Source organism: Monodelphis domestica, chromosome 6 (genome assembly GCF_027887165.1).
Source record: "Monodelphis domestica isolate mMonDom1 chromosome 6, mMonDom1.pri, whole genome shotgun sequence".
Taxonomy (NCBI): Eukaryota; Metazoa; Chordata; class Mammalia; order Didelphimorphia; family Didelphidae; genus Monodelphis; species Monodelphis domestica.
The window spans coordinates 279,574,560-279,591,737 of record NC_077232.1 but is presented as its reverse complement, the minus strand read 5'-3'; positions in this window follow the sequence as shown (position 1 = coordinate 279,591,737).

The following is a 17,178-nucleotide window of genomic DNA, read 5'->3' as shown; positions in this document are numbered from 1 at the left end:
AATGAAGTAATACCATTTCTAAATATCCATGTGGCAAATAGTATAGCATCTAGATTTCTAAAGGAAAAATTGAAGAAGTTTAAGAAAGAAATAGATAGTAAGACCATACTAGCAGGGTATCTCAACCTTCCCCTTTCAGAACTAGATAAATTGAACTAAACATAAATAAGAAAGAAATAAGGGGAGTAAATGAAATGTTAGGAAAATTAGAGTTAATAGATATCTGAAGAAAATTGAACACGAATAAAAAGGAATATACTTTCTTGTCAGCAGTACATATACCAAAATCGACCATGCGCGAGGGCATAGAAATATTGAAAACAAATGCAGAAGAGCAGAAAAAATATCAGATCACAATGCAATGAAATTATAATTAACAAGGATCCATGGAAAGGCAGACTTAAAATTAGTTGGTCAAAGAAGAAATCACAGAAAAAATTTGGACTTCATTAAAGAGAACAACCATGAGGAAACAACATATCAAAACCTATGTGTGTAAAAGGGAATTCTTTGTTCTCTCTGAGTTTACACTTGTAAAAGTGTCAGATAATTTTAGGGTTGTGATTTTAAATCTAGATTTAAATGGTCACCAAATAAAATATCCAAATCAGTCTGGAAATTTATGGTAATTTAATTAATATAGAGGGAAGGAATTTAAGGAGAAGAAGGAAAGAGGATATAGTATTTCTCCTACCTGGCCGATGCCACAGGGAGTTTTAAACTCCCCGCCTCTAGGTCTCTGAAGAAGATTAGCGCCTTCTGATAGGAAAAAGTTGGAAAGTAAAGGAGGAAAATTCAGCCAGAAACTCACCACTGAACCAGACAATTGCTTGTAGCCATGCTAAGATGCCAAAAGACTCAGCACGCAGCTCTCAGCTAAATCTTCACTGCCAATCAAGGAAAGAGAGAAAGAGTGTCCTGGGGGGACAAAAAAAATCTCAAATATATAGAGCTTTCATCCTTGTGTCTCCTTCTCTAAATTTTCACATCTACCAATCACATTAAAGGCTTTTTCTCCAGGCCTGCCCATACTTTTAGTTCTCACCTTCTTTGATTTGATTACATCTTTGAGTTACTTAACATTTCTTTGTTAAGTTCACCTTTTGTGAGTTACTTGACCTTTTTGTGATTAATTTAACCTTCATAGTTATTTAACACCATTTTTGTATTAGATCTAAAAATAGACTTAGCTTAAAGTTCTAGCTTCACTATAAGGTGAGAACTAAGCACCTTGATTGTTCAATCAGGAGATTACAACTTTATCTTCCCCTAAAGCATGGTCTAAGTAGGGTAGAGTAGATGTATACAATATTCAATTTCTAAGAGGAAATTACAAGAGTTAGGAAAGAATAGAAAAGAGAGAAAGCAAAACAAATGTTTTCCTAGGTGCATTGACAAAAAGCCAAATTAGGGGCAGTCCCCTTTGGCATAAAAGTGTACATTTACAATAAATGTTCAAACTTCAGTTCAATCCACCACACCCAAAGTTCATTCTGGATCTTCTTGATGTAGTGAAGGTTTTCTGGCATCTTTCTGCAACAGTTCATTCTCTAGGTTTAGAAGTTAGCAAGCTTCTTCCTTGAAGATCTTTCTTGAACAAAATTTCAAAATCTTGGATTTTTATTAAAATACAATCCCCCCCCCCCCTGAAGTGGGTGTTAAAAAACATCCAGTTCAGCTCAGGATGCAATGTTGAGTTATGGGGTTGTTTGAGTCAATTATCAAAAGAAGAGAAAAACAACAAAAAACATAAGGAAAGGGGGAAAAATGGAAAAAAAAGAAAAAAAATCCAAAATAGGCTCTTATTTGGGTTTAATAAATTTCTAACAAGCCCTTGTATAGGTTCAATTTAAAATAGTTTCTATCCCACAAATCTATAGGACAGAATGCAGTAATATTTCACTTACCCATTTGCAGCCAAGACTACAGGAAGTTGCCACACTATAAGAAGAAAAGGAATTAGATTTTTCTTTTGATATGGAAGTGTCATTCCCTGGTCTTATTTTTTGTCATTCTCAGGAATATGGGAGCCAAGATGATAGTCAAACTTTGATACTTGTCTGAGTACTTCACAAAGAGTGTAGATACAAGGAAGTCCTATGACTTAACATATGTCAAGCATCGCAACCTTGTCATTAGTTTACCTGTGTGCTCTTTTGGGCACTATTCAGCTCAAGTGTGTGATCGTTTTTTTATCCCATTTCCCAGAATCAGACACAAACATTAATCACAGTCAGTTCTAGATTCACTATAAGGTGAGAACTAAGTACCTTCATTGTTCAATCAGGAGATTACAACTTTATCTTCCCCTAAAGTATGGTCTAAGTAGGGTGGAGCAGTTTTAAAGTTCACAAGAGGTAATCCTTTATTCCCTTTGTCTATTTCAAGGTAATACTTTAGTTAACAATAATTTAAGCACCCCTACTTAGTACCTCACCAGATTGTGAAGACAGGATTAACTCTCCTTTGTCTACTTTTGAATTGAATCAACAAAAATTTGAATACCCTTCTTAGTACCAAGTGAGAAGCTAGCAATGTACTTAGAGAATCCATACCTTAGGAATGCAATCAATCAGGAAACTGTGAACCTTTTTGATGAGGACTTAACCTTCATAAGGTAAGAAGTTGATCTCACAGACACTGCCCCCTAGACAGAGCTAGACAATTTGAAAACTGTGATTGGCCCCTGTGAAGAGGGGAAGAGACAAAAAGTCACCATAAAAGTTCACTTGAAACTAGGCTTCAATTTGGACTCTGACTCCTGGACTGCTTCATTGGGTGAGTAAAAGGTTAACTCCTCTTCTAGTTTCTGAACAGACTAGCTTCCATTTTGGAGGAGGCCACATTGTTACTCACTACCAGACTTCCTGGTTGAGAGCTAATTAATCTCTGCCTGGATAAAGCAGAGCCTTAGTGAAACATTTAGGTTGATAGGATATATAACCTCTCTAACCCCCTCACATTTCTCTTCTTTGTTGTTTCTTCTCTATTTGTATATATTTATAAATAAATTTCTGACTCAAGATATAATAAATACTGGTGACCACATAATTTCATATAATCATTGTCCAACCATTAATTTTAACCTTTACATGGGATCTAGACATAGCAGTACTCAGGGGAAAATTTATATCTCTGAGTGCCTATACCAACAAAATAGAGAGAGAAGAGATCAATGATTTGGGCTTGCAACTTAAAAAAAAAATCTAGAAAAAGAACAAATTAAAAATCTCCAGATAAAAACTAAATTGGAAATCCTAAGAATTAAAGGAGAAATTAATAAAATAAAAAGTTAAAAGAACTATTAAACTAATAAATAATAACTAGAGTTACTACTTTGGAAAAAACAAAATAGATAAAATATTGGTTAATCTGATTTTAAAAAGAAAGAATAGAATAAAATTAGCAGTATCAAAAATGAAAAGGGTGATCTCACCTTTAATGAAGAGGAAGTTAAGGTAATTATTAAAAACTATTTTGCTTAATTATATGGCTATAAATATGATAATCTAGGTGAAATGGTTGAATATTTACAAAAATAGAAATTGCCTCGATTAAGAAAAGAGGAAATAGAATACTTACATAATATCAACTCAGAAAAATACATTGAACTAGCCATCAAGGAACTTCCTAGGAAAAAATCCCCAGGGCCAGATGGATTCACAAGTGAATTCTATAAAATATTTAAAGAACAACTAAACCCAATACTACACAAATTATTTTACAAAATAAGTTGAGGAGGAGTTTTACCAAATTCTTTTTATGACACAAATATGATACTGATTCCAAAGCCAGGCAGATAAAAAAACAGAGAAAGAAAACTACAGACCAATCTCCTTCATAAACATAGATGCAAGAATCTTAAATAAAATACTAGCTAAAAGACTACAGGAGGTTATCATAAGGATAATTCACTATGACACTGTTGGTCATTTATACCAGGAATGTGTAAGGGGGAAAAGGAGTTAATTTTAAAAGGGTTGGACTTCATATTTATGAGTGTGATCACCAGGAATTTAATTAATTCCAAAGAAATTTCATTTACAATTTCATTACAAAATGTAGAAAGAATAAAGCAAGAAATCAGAGAGAGGAAAAGGTAAGATATCTAGCCTCAGCACTAAGTAATTTATCTCTACCCATACCCCTCCGGGTAGGAAGAGTTAGTTTCAGCTGGCCTTGGCAAAGCTGAGGACCTGGGGAAGTCTTTCTCAAGAGTAGGTCTTTCCAGTCTCTTCAGAGAAAAACCAGCAGTTAAGAGTCAGCCTTTCATCCACCACATGTCAGTCCAGTCAACAAATTCTTTATTAGCCTCACCAGGAAACAGGATCTCAGGTCCAGTAAGCACTCCAAGGAATGAAGAATTGCTTCTTTCACAAGAAGTAACAGCTCCTTTTAAAGATCCCTCCTTTGCATCACTTCCTATGTCTTCCCCTAATTTTATGTTTACCAATCACAGTTGACAATCTGCTCTAGGACTGCCCAGAAGGCAGTCAGTCAATTCTGATACATCACCCACTATCGCACACATGGGTCACAGACCTCTCCCACGCAAGGGTGAATAGGGTCTTTATACCTTTGGTGATTAAATCTAAAATGGGCAGAACTTCAAACTCAGCTTTAAGTAGGGTGTTCTAAAAATAATCAATGGTTACAATTTAATCTTCATAATCAGGAGAGTTAAGTATTTTCATTGTTATAATTAGGGGAATATTAAATTTAATCTCCACAAATATAAGGATGGTTTAATATTAGGAAAACCATCTACAAAACTGACCATATCAATAATCAGACCAACAGAAATCACATGATTATTTCAATAAATTCAGAAAAAACCTTTGTCAAAATACAACATCCATTCCTACTGAAAACACTAGAAAGTATAGGAGTAAAAGGACCATTCCTCAAAATAATAAACAATATATATCTAAAACCATTAGCAGGTATCATCTGCAATGGGGACAAGTTAAAAGTCTTCCCAATAAGATCAGGAATGAAGCAAGGATGCCCAATTTCACCTCTATTATTTAATATTGTACTAGAAATGCTAGGTGTAGCAATTAGAGAAGAAAAAGAAATTCAAGGTATTAAAGTAGGGAATGAAGAAGTGAAACTATCACTCTTTGCAGACGATATGATGATCTGCTTAAAGAATCCCAGAAAATCATCTAAAAGGCTAGTAACAAAGTTGCAGGGTACAAAATAAACCCACATAAATGATCAGCATTTCTATATATTTCCAACAAAATGCAGCAGCAGGAAATAGAAAGAGAAACTCCACTTAAAATCACCCTAGACAATATAAAATATTTAGAAATCTATCTATCATAACAAACACAGTAATTATATGACCACAACTATAAAATACCTGTCACACAATTAAAACTGTATCTAAATAATTGAAAAAAACATTAATTGCTCATAGGCCCTACAACTTAGGGGCCCTATCATCCACCAATGAGTAATTAATATATATCAATTTAAAAATTTTGCCCCCCCCAAAAAAAATCAGACAGTGTAAGTAACCAAAATTAGAAGAAAAGCAACAAACTGGGGGGAAAATCTTAAAATTATCTGACAAAAGTCTACTTCCCTAAATATATAAGAAACTATGTCAATTTTACAAAAAATCAAGTAATTCCCCAATTGACAAATGGTCAAGTGACATGAATAGACAGTTTTTACATGAAGAAATCAAAACTATCAATAAGAACATTAAAAAGTGTTCTAAATCCCTCCTGATTAGAAAAATGCAAATCAAAACAACTCTGAGGTACCTAGCTGATTGACCAATATGACTGCAAAGGAAAGTGATAAATGTTAGAAGAGATGTGGCAAAATTGGAACACTAATACACTGCTGGTGGAATTGTGAATTGGTCCAACCATTCTGGAGGACAATTTGGAATTATGTCTAAAGAGATTTAAAAGATTGCCTGCCTTTTGATCTAGCCATACCCCCTGCTAGGTTTGTACCCCAAAGAAGGTAAAAGGAAAAGCACTTGTACAAAAATATTTATAGACACACTCTTTGTGATGGCAAAAAATTGGAAAATAGAATGGTTGAACAAATTGTGGTATCTGATGGTGATGGAATACTTTCATGATAAAAGGAATAATGAACTAGAGGAATTCCATGTGATCTGGAAAGACCTACAGGAATGGATGCAGAGCAAAAGTAGCAGAACCAGGGTTCTATACAGAGGCTGATACATTATGGCACAGTCATATGTAATAAACTTTTCTACTAGCAGCAATTCAATGACTCAGGTCAATCCGGAGGAACTTATGAGAAAGAATGCTATCAGCATTCAGAGAAAAAGTTGTAGGAACAGAAACCCAGAAGAAAAGCATGATCAATCATATAGTTTGATGGGGATATGACTAGGATATTGGCATTAAAAGATCACTCTACTGAATAATATGTAAATATATTTTGAATAATGATATGTGTATTACCCATTGGAATTGCTTCTCAGCTCTGGGAGGGGACAGGGAAGAGAGGTGGGAATAATCATAATTCATAAACATTGAAAAAAATTCTGAATAAATGAATAAAATAAGTTTGTTTAAATTGTATATGTTCTCTGTTAGTTTATACAATTTATATTTTTATATATTCATCCACTTCACTTACATTATTACATTTTTGGCACATAATTGGGTAAAATAACTCCTAATAATTGTTTTAATTTCATCTTCATTAAGTGGCAAAATTACCCTTTTTATTTTTTATGCTAATGACTTGATTTTTTTCTCTCTTTTTTAAAAGCATAATAACCAATGGCTTGTCTATTTTGTTGTTGTTTTTTTCATTAAACCAACTCAATTTTATTTATTAATTCAATTGCTTTCTTACTGTCAATAATGGCTCCAAAGAACAAGTAGTGATACTAGTCACTCTGATAAGATTAAGTCATAAAGTGTCAAAGTATTTTTGTGTCATTTAACCCTGTTTGCCTCAATTTCTTCATTTTCAAAATGAGCCAGAAGAGGGAAATGACAAAGCATTCCAGAATTTTTTCCAAGAAAACCCCCAAAAGGGTCACAAAGAATTGGGTGTGACTAAAATAATTAAATAACAAACAATAGCTTTCTGTTCTCACTCTATTTTTAAAATTATTTAATCTAATTCTACAAAATAAAATTTTGGGTAGGTTGATTGTCAAGATGGGGAATCTCTAAATTAATGTAGCTAAAACTGTCACCTTCTTATAGAGGCATGACATAATGATAAATAATTGGTCCCTTTCCAACTATGACACGTGATTTTTAGACTTTTATTGCTATACTCATAAAATGTATATATTTTTGGTGGGCAATTTCCTAGATGTTTTATAGATTTTGTGGTTCTTTTAAACAAAAATTTCTTTTCCTCTGTTTTTCCTGTGGGGTATTCTTGGTAATATAAAAAAAGTCAATTATTTTTTGTATGTTCATTTTAAAATTGCTACTTCACTTAGCTTATTGTTACAATTAATTTTTAATGATTCTCTAGTTCCTTAAGTAAAATTAGAATGTCATCTGCAAAAGGAAATAATTTTATTTCCTTTGTGCTAATGATCACATTCTCTATCTCTTTTTTTCCTTCCCTTTTGCTACACATTGTATTTCTAGACATGTCAAAAACAATAGTATTGAAAATGCAATTCTTTTCTTCCCCCTCTGAATCATTAATCTCTGGATTTCACCACTATGTCCCAGCTTGTGGAAACTAATATTGAATTGTGATATTGAACTGAGAAATAATTTTCCCTTTAGCCCCTCCAAGAAAAGGTTGATTTTAAGGTGAGGCTGAAACAATTTCTCCCTGAGGCTATGAAACTGTGTTAGGATGCCCCTTTTGTTAAGATCTTTGTTAATAAAAGGATTAAGGGCAGGGCTGAGCAGCTATTTGATCCACTGGAGTGATTAAAGGAAGCCAGTGTACTCTCCAACCAAGTTGGATTGACCCAGCCAGGTGGATAGGAGGAAGGGGCATGTTGGCACTTTCCTGAGACCCACTTCTTCCTGTGATGAAGTAATGAGGTAGGAACTGGGATCTCTAAATCTATCTTGTGAGTAGCTATTTACCAATCAGAGTTGTCTTGGGATGTCCAGGGGAGAGTCTGAGTGCTGAGGTCACAAGGGGTATATATATTGACTTGCAGAAGAGGTTCCCACTCTTTTTTTTTTTTAAACCTTTACCTTCTGTCTTGGAATCAATACTGGAAATTATCTTTTAAATAATTAAAATAACCTAGTATTTAATATCACTCCTGATATTTTGTTAACTTTTTTCCATTTATGATTATTAGGAATATTATTATATGTTTTTCTACTTTCCCTTCTCTTTCTTTGATTATGAACCATTATAGGAAACAATTGGGGTAGATTTATTTTTAATTTTTGCAAATAATTTATATAGCAATGGAGTTATTTCTTGAATGTTTGATATAATTCATCTGCTCTTTTATGTCCCTTTTTAAGAATACTTTTATGCCTTGTTGTTTTGAGATTTTTGAGATTTAAATTCTCTATTTCTAATGTTATCAATTGAGGTATATTATATTTTTAAAATATTCTTTCATTTCATTTTATATAGATTTTGTTGGCATGTCATTGTACAAAATATTTTTTAATTTCCTTTATTTCTTTACTTTTGCTGTGAATTCTATATTTTTATTTTCAATGTTAGTAACTTGGTTTTCTCTAATATCAGATTAAATCTATTTTTAATTTATTTAATTAAACTAGTCTATTTAGTTATTTTATTTTAATGTTGCTAGTTTAATTTCTCAAATTAATGGGATTTATTTGGTTTCCATACTGATTTACATTTAGCATTCTTGTGTTTTTTAAGACATTGTTGCTTTTCTAATTTTTCTTAATTGCATATAAAATTCATTGGCATTCCTTTTGTTCAGAAACATATTTGAAGATATAAATTTTCCCCTAAATACTGGTATTCGAAGATATAAATTTTCCCCTAAATACTGCTTTGTTTTCATGCCAAATTTGTTAATGTGTCACATTTTTGCAATTTTATTTGACATATATCTATTATAATCTAGTTGTTAAATAATTTATTCACAATGATTCACTCTGACATTTGAACTTTCTATAATGCCCAATGAAATAATATATTTCTACTCAGGAAATCTTGATTTCAAAATTCTAGTATTGCCTTTTGCTAGCCATACATCTCTAAGCAAGTGGCATACTAAATAGAATCTTAGTTTGACTCAGGAAGATCTGAGTTCAGAACCAGCCTCAGACACTTGTGTGAATGTGTAATTGGAAATCTTGTGCCTTTGAACTACATTTCCCAGGAGTCTACTGACTTCCTGTCATTATGTGCTGATGTAGACAGGAGATAAATTGGGTGGGTTTCCAGGAAATGTAGTTCAAAGACAAGATTTCCAACAGTGACCCTGAACAAGTCAGTCTATCTGATCTTCAGTTTCCTCATCTGTAAATCAAAATGGATGTACTTGATGTCCTCTAACACTCCTAGCTTTTAGTGAAACAATAGACTCAAGATTGAGTCCCGAATTATGAACTGTTACAATTCATCTTTCATATTACCTTTTCTAGCTGGTTGCTACTGACATCTCTGTGCTAATTTCATTATTGTGTCAACTACTACCTTTATATTTATCCATTTTTTCTTTTGTGGTTTCACTATAAAGAAGAATCCTACTACCACAATATTTCCTCACTGGCAGGTTCTCCCTCTTTCCCCCGCCTCAAACAGCATAAGAATATTTAACTTACCTAAATAAATCACACTGTTATCTACTCTAATACTGAATTTGATTCCTTTAAGACTTTCTAACAGTTCCTATTATCAGAAACCAGGTCCTTTCCTGTTTGTATTTTCAAATAAAAGGTGACCTTACATTTGACACATGTGTTTTTATAATGAGATGATAGAAACAGTAAAACATTTGTGCTACTGAAAGAGTTGAAAAAACTTAATTGTTTCTTAAAGACAATGAAAATTTGGGTTGAGGGTGTTTCATGATTCACCTTAAAAGATTTAATAATTCAATTCTCCATAAATATTTCTCAAATCAGAAATAGGACTGCGGTCTTTGTTCCCATAAGTGTGAAAATTAGACTTAGGGAAAGCTGCAAGAGGAGTTTCCCAGTGAGAACTTAAATCCCTTTATGATATCACTAAGGCTTCTAGGGGATAACTACACTTTGATCAATGATCAGCCAAGATCATAGATTGAAAACTGGAAGTAATTGTTTAGAAAAATGTCCAAATCCTTCATTTAGTTGATGAACTGAGATCAAGACAGTTAAACTACTTACTCAAAGTCACACAGATTATAAGTGATAGAACTAGGAAGAGAGGATTTGAACTCCAAATTATAAAATGTTTTTCATTGTACCATATTACAAATCTAACAGTGTTTTAACATAGAAAAGGAAAAGATGGTTTTCAGAATAGTTGAAGAATAAGACGTAATTGGTTCTTTAATTTTTTTTACATACTTATTTTCTATAAAATTTAGGTAGTTTACAAGAAAACTTGAGAAAAGCCCAAACAAAATGGAAAGGATTAAACCGCTAGAGGAGAAGTGATAAGATATATGAAAAGAGATTGAAGAAAGTATGCAGCCCAGAAAAGAGAAAACTAAAGAGGGACATAGAAATCTATAAATACCTTGTAGGTAACAATATATAGGAAAAAATGGAATTTTTCAGTCTCAAAAGAGAGAAGGACAAAGAGCACTGTCTAGAAGCTAAGGAAGGCATAAATATAGGTTAGATATTAGGAACATATTATATAATGTATCCTACTCCTTTGTTGGGCCAAGGTGAATTAAGTTCTCTTTGTCCTACATTGCACTATCTCTCTGAGGGATGAGACAATCACTTGGATAATTCTGTTATATCTTTAGCTGGCAAATCTGTTCATATTTGTGTTAGTTGTTCTTAAACTATTTTGCATCATACTATAAATTAACCTGTGGAACAACCTGCTCTAACCATGCCTCCCAACAAGCATACCAAAATGAATAGAAAGAATAGTGATATAGTTAAGTTACAGATTAACAAATAGTTCTTGATATCAGAAAAAAGAAAGAGACATGCTCTCATTACACATATATGTATATTTATAAATAGTACAAATTACAAATAATTCTGGAGACCTAGCTGTACATCATGTGGAGAATTATCAAACGTAACCAATGATCCCTGGTTGAATCAGTGACATAAATTTTGAAAAATCCAAAGAAAACTTCCAAGATTCAATGATAGGATTAGTTTCAGGACAGAAATTGGATTGAAAATTTGTCTAGTATCTTTGGCAGGAACATAAATTTGAGGAAAATTTTATATGGAGAACTCAGCTATTCTGTTGCAGAATCAAAAAAGGGAAGAAAGTGAAACCATATGAAAAACCACCATTTTCCATATGTCTCAATATCACCTGCCCTTTTCTTACTTTACTCCTTTGTTCTACCTTGTCTTTCCCTAGTACAGTTGCATTCTAGAGGATTACATAAAGTTGGAACTATTAGTTGCAAAATCTCTATCATTTTCTCTTTTCCTCTTCCTCTTCACCTTTTTTCATTTCCCTTTTCCTTCCTTTTCTTTATTTTTTCCTTCCTTCCTACCTTTCTCAATTTTATAAATATTTTTCTCATCTGTTTTAATTAGCTTATTACATTAAAACACCAGTTAACTTTTCCCTCCTCTCCCCCTATTAGAAAAGATACCATTTGCCAAAAACGATGCATATAAAATTATACCATATTAATTTCTGAATATCATTTGTTTTTCTATAGATTCACACACATGCATTGCAACCTCACTTTCTACTGAAATTCTTAAGACATGGTAACAGACTCACAATGGTTATGAAAGGATATATATTAGATATATTAAAGTCAATGCAAAAAATTCCTGAGTAGATCCCAAATCAGATTAAAATATAATTGGAAAAAGTTTTTGTAATACAATAAAATATGGATAATGTTATATGATTTTCTAAATCAACGTGTATAATATAGACATTGAAATAGAAAAATAAACTGTAGGAAACTAGTACTTCTTGAAATATAAAGGTAAACTGAGGGGAACCTGTTTCCTCTTACAATGACTGTTGTTCTCTGGCTGTGACTAGAGAGGGCTGCCTATAGGAACCTGAGGCTGCTTATTTGTAATGGATTGTAGAAATGAGAAATGCTGAGGGATGCCACACAGGGATGCTGGTACACAGGGAATACTGCTTTAGATAGATACTGGAGGATACTCTGGGGTTTATTCTGGGGTTTACTCTGGGGTTTGCCTATTGATCCCTTTTGATTGCTGATGGATCAATTTATTTTCTAACCTCCTTCCTTCCTCTCTCCCTCTCTTAACCAATCTCTCCCTTTTGCCTCCCTCACCTCCCAAATCTTCTTGAAGACTTTGCTTCTTCCCTCCCTCCTGAGTGAACTATAAATATACTCCAGTTGCTTTCTCAGTCAAGGGGTTTGTTGGTATAACAGTATGGGAAACTGAGATAAGAGGGATGAGGATTTCCCTAAACTATGGGGATAATTTTAGGAAGGTTTGTTGGATGATTCCAGTCACAAACTGTGACTCTGAGACAGTTAGGGAGATGGAGGGCAATAGCAGTTCAAAATCTTCTTTCTTCTTCACAAATTAGCCAGACCTCTCAGCTTAACCCCAGAAAGAAATAAAGTTCAAAGTCTCTCCTTTTTTCCTGGCCAGCTCAAGTCTCTTATAGACCACCAACTCAAAAGCTTCTCCCCTGGTCAGTTTCCACTGCTCAGAGACAGAGAGACAGAGACCAAGTCCCAAAAGCCCAGTTTTTCTTCTCAGTGTCAACTTCAACTGCTCAGAACCAGAGAACCGCCCCCCCCCCCAAAAAACAACCAAATCAGCCTCACAAAGGTCTTTCAGCCAGCTTCAAACCTCCAGGGAGAGAGAAAATGACTTCCAGCCAAAGTCCAAAAACCCAGTTTCTCCTCTCAGTGTGGCCAGCAAAAGCCCCCAACTGCCACTCCTGGGAACCTTCCGTTGGAATCCTAGTTCTTGCATCTTGGTCCACAAGTCCTGCAAACCCTCTCTTTCTTCATGTCTCTATCACAACATCTATTTCTGTTTGAATTTGACATCACTGTTGTTAATCACTGAAAAAATTATCTGGTACATGTATAAAGAAGCTGTATAATCGAGGTCCCCCAATCTTTTTTTGAGCCAGTGACAATATTTGAATCTAAATTATCCTGTAAATGGCCTTAAACCTCCACTCTGCATTTTGTAAAAGAAAAATAAATACAAGGAAACAATTTCTGACCTCAAATTGGCATTTATTATAGGAACCTTAAATCACAAACATCAAAGTTACCTAGTGCATAAGGTGTAAGACTAAGAGATGAAGAAATGATGTGTTTATATATACAGATATATGCATATATATATACATATACATACATACATAAACCACACATGTACATATAAAATACAAATGTCAGATTATACAAACCTTCCTCAAAAGGGCTCAAAAGCTGAATGTCAGCTGAATATTTCTTATGGGGGTAAATCAAAATTTACCATTCTAGAAAATTTCTTTCTTCCAGAAAAGTAGAGTTTTTCTTCTTACTTTTTTATGAGAGGAGATTACCTAGCTTTTGTCCCAAAACAGCCAAGATTATTCTGTACCTGAGATATCATAAATCTTTCTCAATAAAATCATCTGTACGCATTCCAGGATACTGAAGGCATGAGCACAACTCCCCTTGGCAAGTATACCTTGTCAAGACATTTCAGAAGATTTTCTTTTTTTATTTTTACTCACAATATAATTATTGATTACTGATTCAATTAATTTAACCAATTAATAATTGCAACTATTCATTACAAATTGTCATCAAAACACTGATTATCTAACAGGATTACATGCAGAGAAAGTAAAGATATACAGAGGTATGGAACAGTGAATATAAACTGAAGTTGCTTAATTAGATTTTTTTTTTACAATTTAAAATCTAAAATCCAATGAAAGACAAACATTCCAATGAGAAAAAGTTGCAAAAAATTACATGACATGGGAAAATTTCACCATAAATATGAGTTCTAACTAAAAATGTCCTAAAACTTTAACAAAATTTCTAAGAAGTCTTTCTATACATGAAATCTTCTAAAAGACTTGAGTCATTTAAAATAGTATGCTCAGCAATTTGTTTTAGTTTGATTAATAGAATAACTGAATACAATATTTTTATGTAGCTGAAGGTTGCATTTTAAGAGGAATATAATAATCACAATTAAGACATAAAGTATATTTGTGAAAAATAATTTCATTCTTCCAGACTTGTGAAGAGAATCAATAAAGTCACTCTAAGATGGATCATATCATAGCAGTTTTCTTGCTGAGATCTTACAATGCTTTTAATATAGCTTTTTAGGAACTTCATATTAATTTAATGATATTAAAAAACTGAACTGCTTGTTTCATTGGTATAGGGGGTGCCTGGTGAGGAACTCTTATCAAATGAAGATTAGAAACTACATTGTGATTTAAAGTCTTTGAGAGTTTCTGAGGCACTGAGAATGTAAATCACTGGCCAAAAGTCTTGACCAGTATATGTCCAGTAGAACTAAAACAAGGAATAAGATTGTACATCTTTAGTTGGAAGGAATTTGTCCAAATTCACATAGAAAAAAGTATCAGATGCAGGATTTAAACCCAGGTGAACTAGCCTCTATCATAAGGCCAAATTTCTATTTATTGTACTGCACTGCTTCATAGTATAGTAATTTTGTTCATGATATAGATGTATTTAACTTGTTAGGCAAAGGAATCTTATTAAGTTGAAATAAAATATATTCAAGAATAATCTATTATTTAATAAGAGATATGAAATAATTTTTTTGAAAATTTGTTACAGAGGAACTTGTTTAAGCATATGGTAAAAATCTTTTGTCTTTGAACCTCTGGTTCAGTTTATAAACTACAAGTCTTTCAACAGTCTGTTTCAAATGAATTATGGCTGTGAACTTCAAACCAATAACTCCCGAAAATTAGTCATGAAAATTTGCTCAATCATGAGCTGCTTCTCCCCAGGCCCTTAGCATAGAGAAATTGTGAATTGAAAAGGAAAGAATGTGTAATTTGACGTATAGATAAATGTTCATTAAGGTTAAAAAACTCTCACTCTGAGAATGAGAAAAGCTTTCATTGCTAAAGGTTAACTTTAATAGGTCTTTTCTAACAAGAGAATTTCTAATCTCCTATTTGTAGAGTCAACAATTGAGCAATTGAACAAAATTGAACCACATTAACAGAATTCTAAATCCGTTTTAAAATAGTGAAGAAATGATTGCAAAACATAAAGGAACAACAATAAAGTCAAGCAAAATGGTTCAGATGCTATTTCTGCATTCCTTGAAAAATATTATTCCTAACATGATAAAAGAAACTTGCACTAAAAATCCATTTGATCAGCCTTTTAATAATCATCTACACATCATTAATTGAGATAATTTTTGAGTTGATTTGGTGCAATATATCTCAATGACTCTAAAATAATGGATATTTTTTGTGAGAGCTTTAATTACAACTTAGCAATGGCCATTGTGGCACAATTACCATTATTAATCTACAAGTGAAGAAACACTGGGAGATAAACTAATTATTAACTAATTTTATTTATTAAGTTATGGTTTATTGATCTAACAACCAGAGTGACTTCACAGTACTTTCCCCAACTCCTGTTAGTCTTTGAATTGAAAATGTTTAGGCAATCAGAGCAGAAGAAACAGCTCAAAGGAAAACTGAAATAGGAGGAGGAAATAAATGCAAAAAAAAAATCATTTTTTACTTAACCTTGAATAATCACAGATTCTGGCCACAGAACACCATTTTGATGGGTTAATGAAGGATGGACTGGAGTGGAGAAGACTTATGGCAAGGAGACCAGGCAATAGACAACTACAATAGTTTGGGTCAGAAGTGGTAAGTACCTTGTCCATGATGATGATGGTATCAGAGGCCAGAAGGAGATATGTGCTGCTTTGCTTTGGAATGGAAGTTAGACTCAATAGAATTAAAGAATTTAACCACAGAAGAACTAGCAAGAATGTGTTTTGAGATGAAGACATGTGCATGTTTTTCAAGAGTGGGGAGGCAGTCAGTGAATCGAGACTACAGATAAATAAGAATGTGAATAATAGATGAGGGAATCTGTTGTAGAATATGTACTAGAATAAAATCACTTCTGCATCTACAGGGGTAGACCTTGGCAAGAAGAATGGCCATATTTTCATGTGACACAATGGATGTGGGAAATGATGACAGAGGGCATCTGGGTGCCCTCTGTATGAGGTGAGGTGGACAGAAGAGGAAACATTTCATAAATAGCTTCCCTTTTTTTTCAGTCAAATGTGAAGATGAGAAAGTCAAAGGAGAGTTAAAATGCACAAGCTTAACCAAATGGTCCTTCACTACTATCAAACTACAATATGCAAGACCTCTTCTTCTGTCCCATCCAAAGATAACTTGGTAGAAATTCTGGAGGATAATGGTACTATCACAGAGAATAGAAGTGTTAGTAACTATGGAAGCTGTTACTCATTATTGCTATTCCTTACTTTCCTTCGAGATTAATCAGTTTCTAGGACTGCTCCCCATTTCACTAGGGAAAACTATAATCTCCCTCTTTTTTATGTTCCACTTTGTTTTATATATACTTAGCCTCCATTCATAATGAAAATTAATGTATAACCAAAATAACAATAAAGTAGCATAATAATATGGGAATTCAATTCATTGTATTATCTGTCTTGGTTGTCTGCTATGTTTTTGACTTTTCTCCTTTTCATTCAATTTCTATTCAAGTGCTTCTCCTTGTTGATCTGAAAATCCTCAGCCCTACATTTTGTCCATGTGGATCTTTTTATAAGACAAACATAAAACCTAAACCGTAGAAAGATAAAATACAGAAAAAATTATAAACCATTATCATTAATGAGTATCGACTTAAAAATTTTAAACAAAATCTTATCAAATAGTCTAAATAACTTATCCCAAGAATCATTCATTATAATGAAGTACAATTTATAGTAGGGATACAAGAATGACTCAACATTAGAAAATACTTCAGAGTAATTAATCATATTAAAATCCAAAATATCCAAAGCCATATGATCATCTCAATAGAATCAGGAA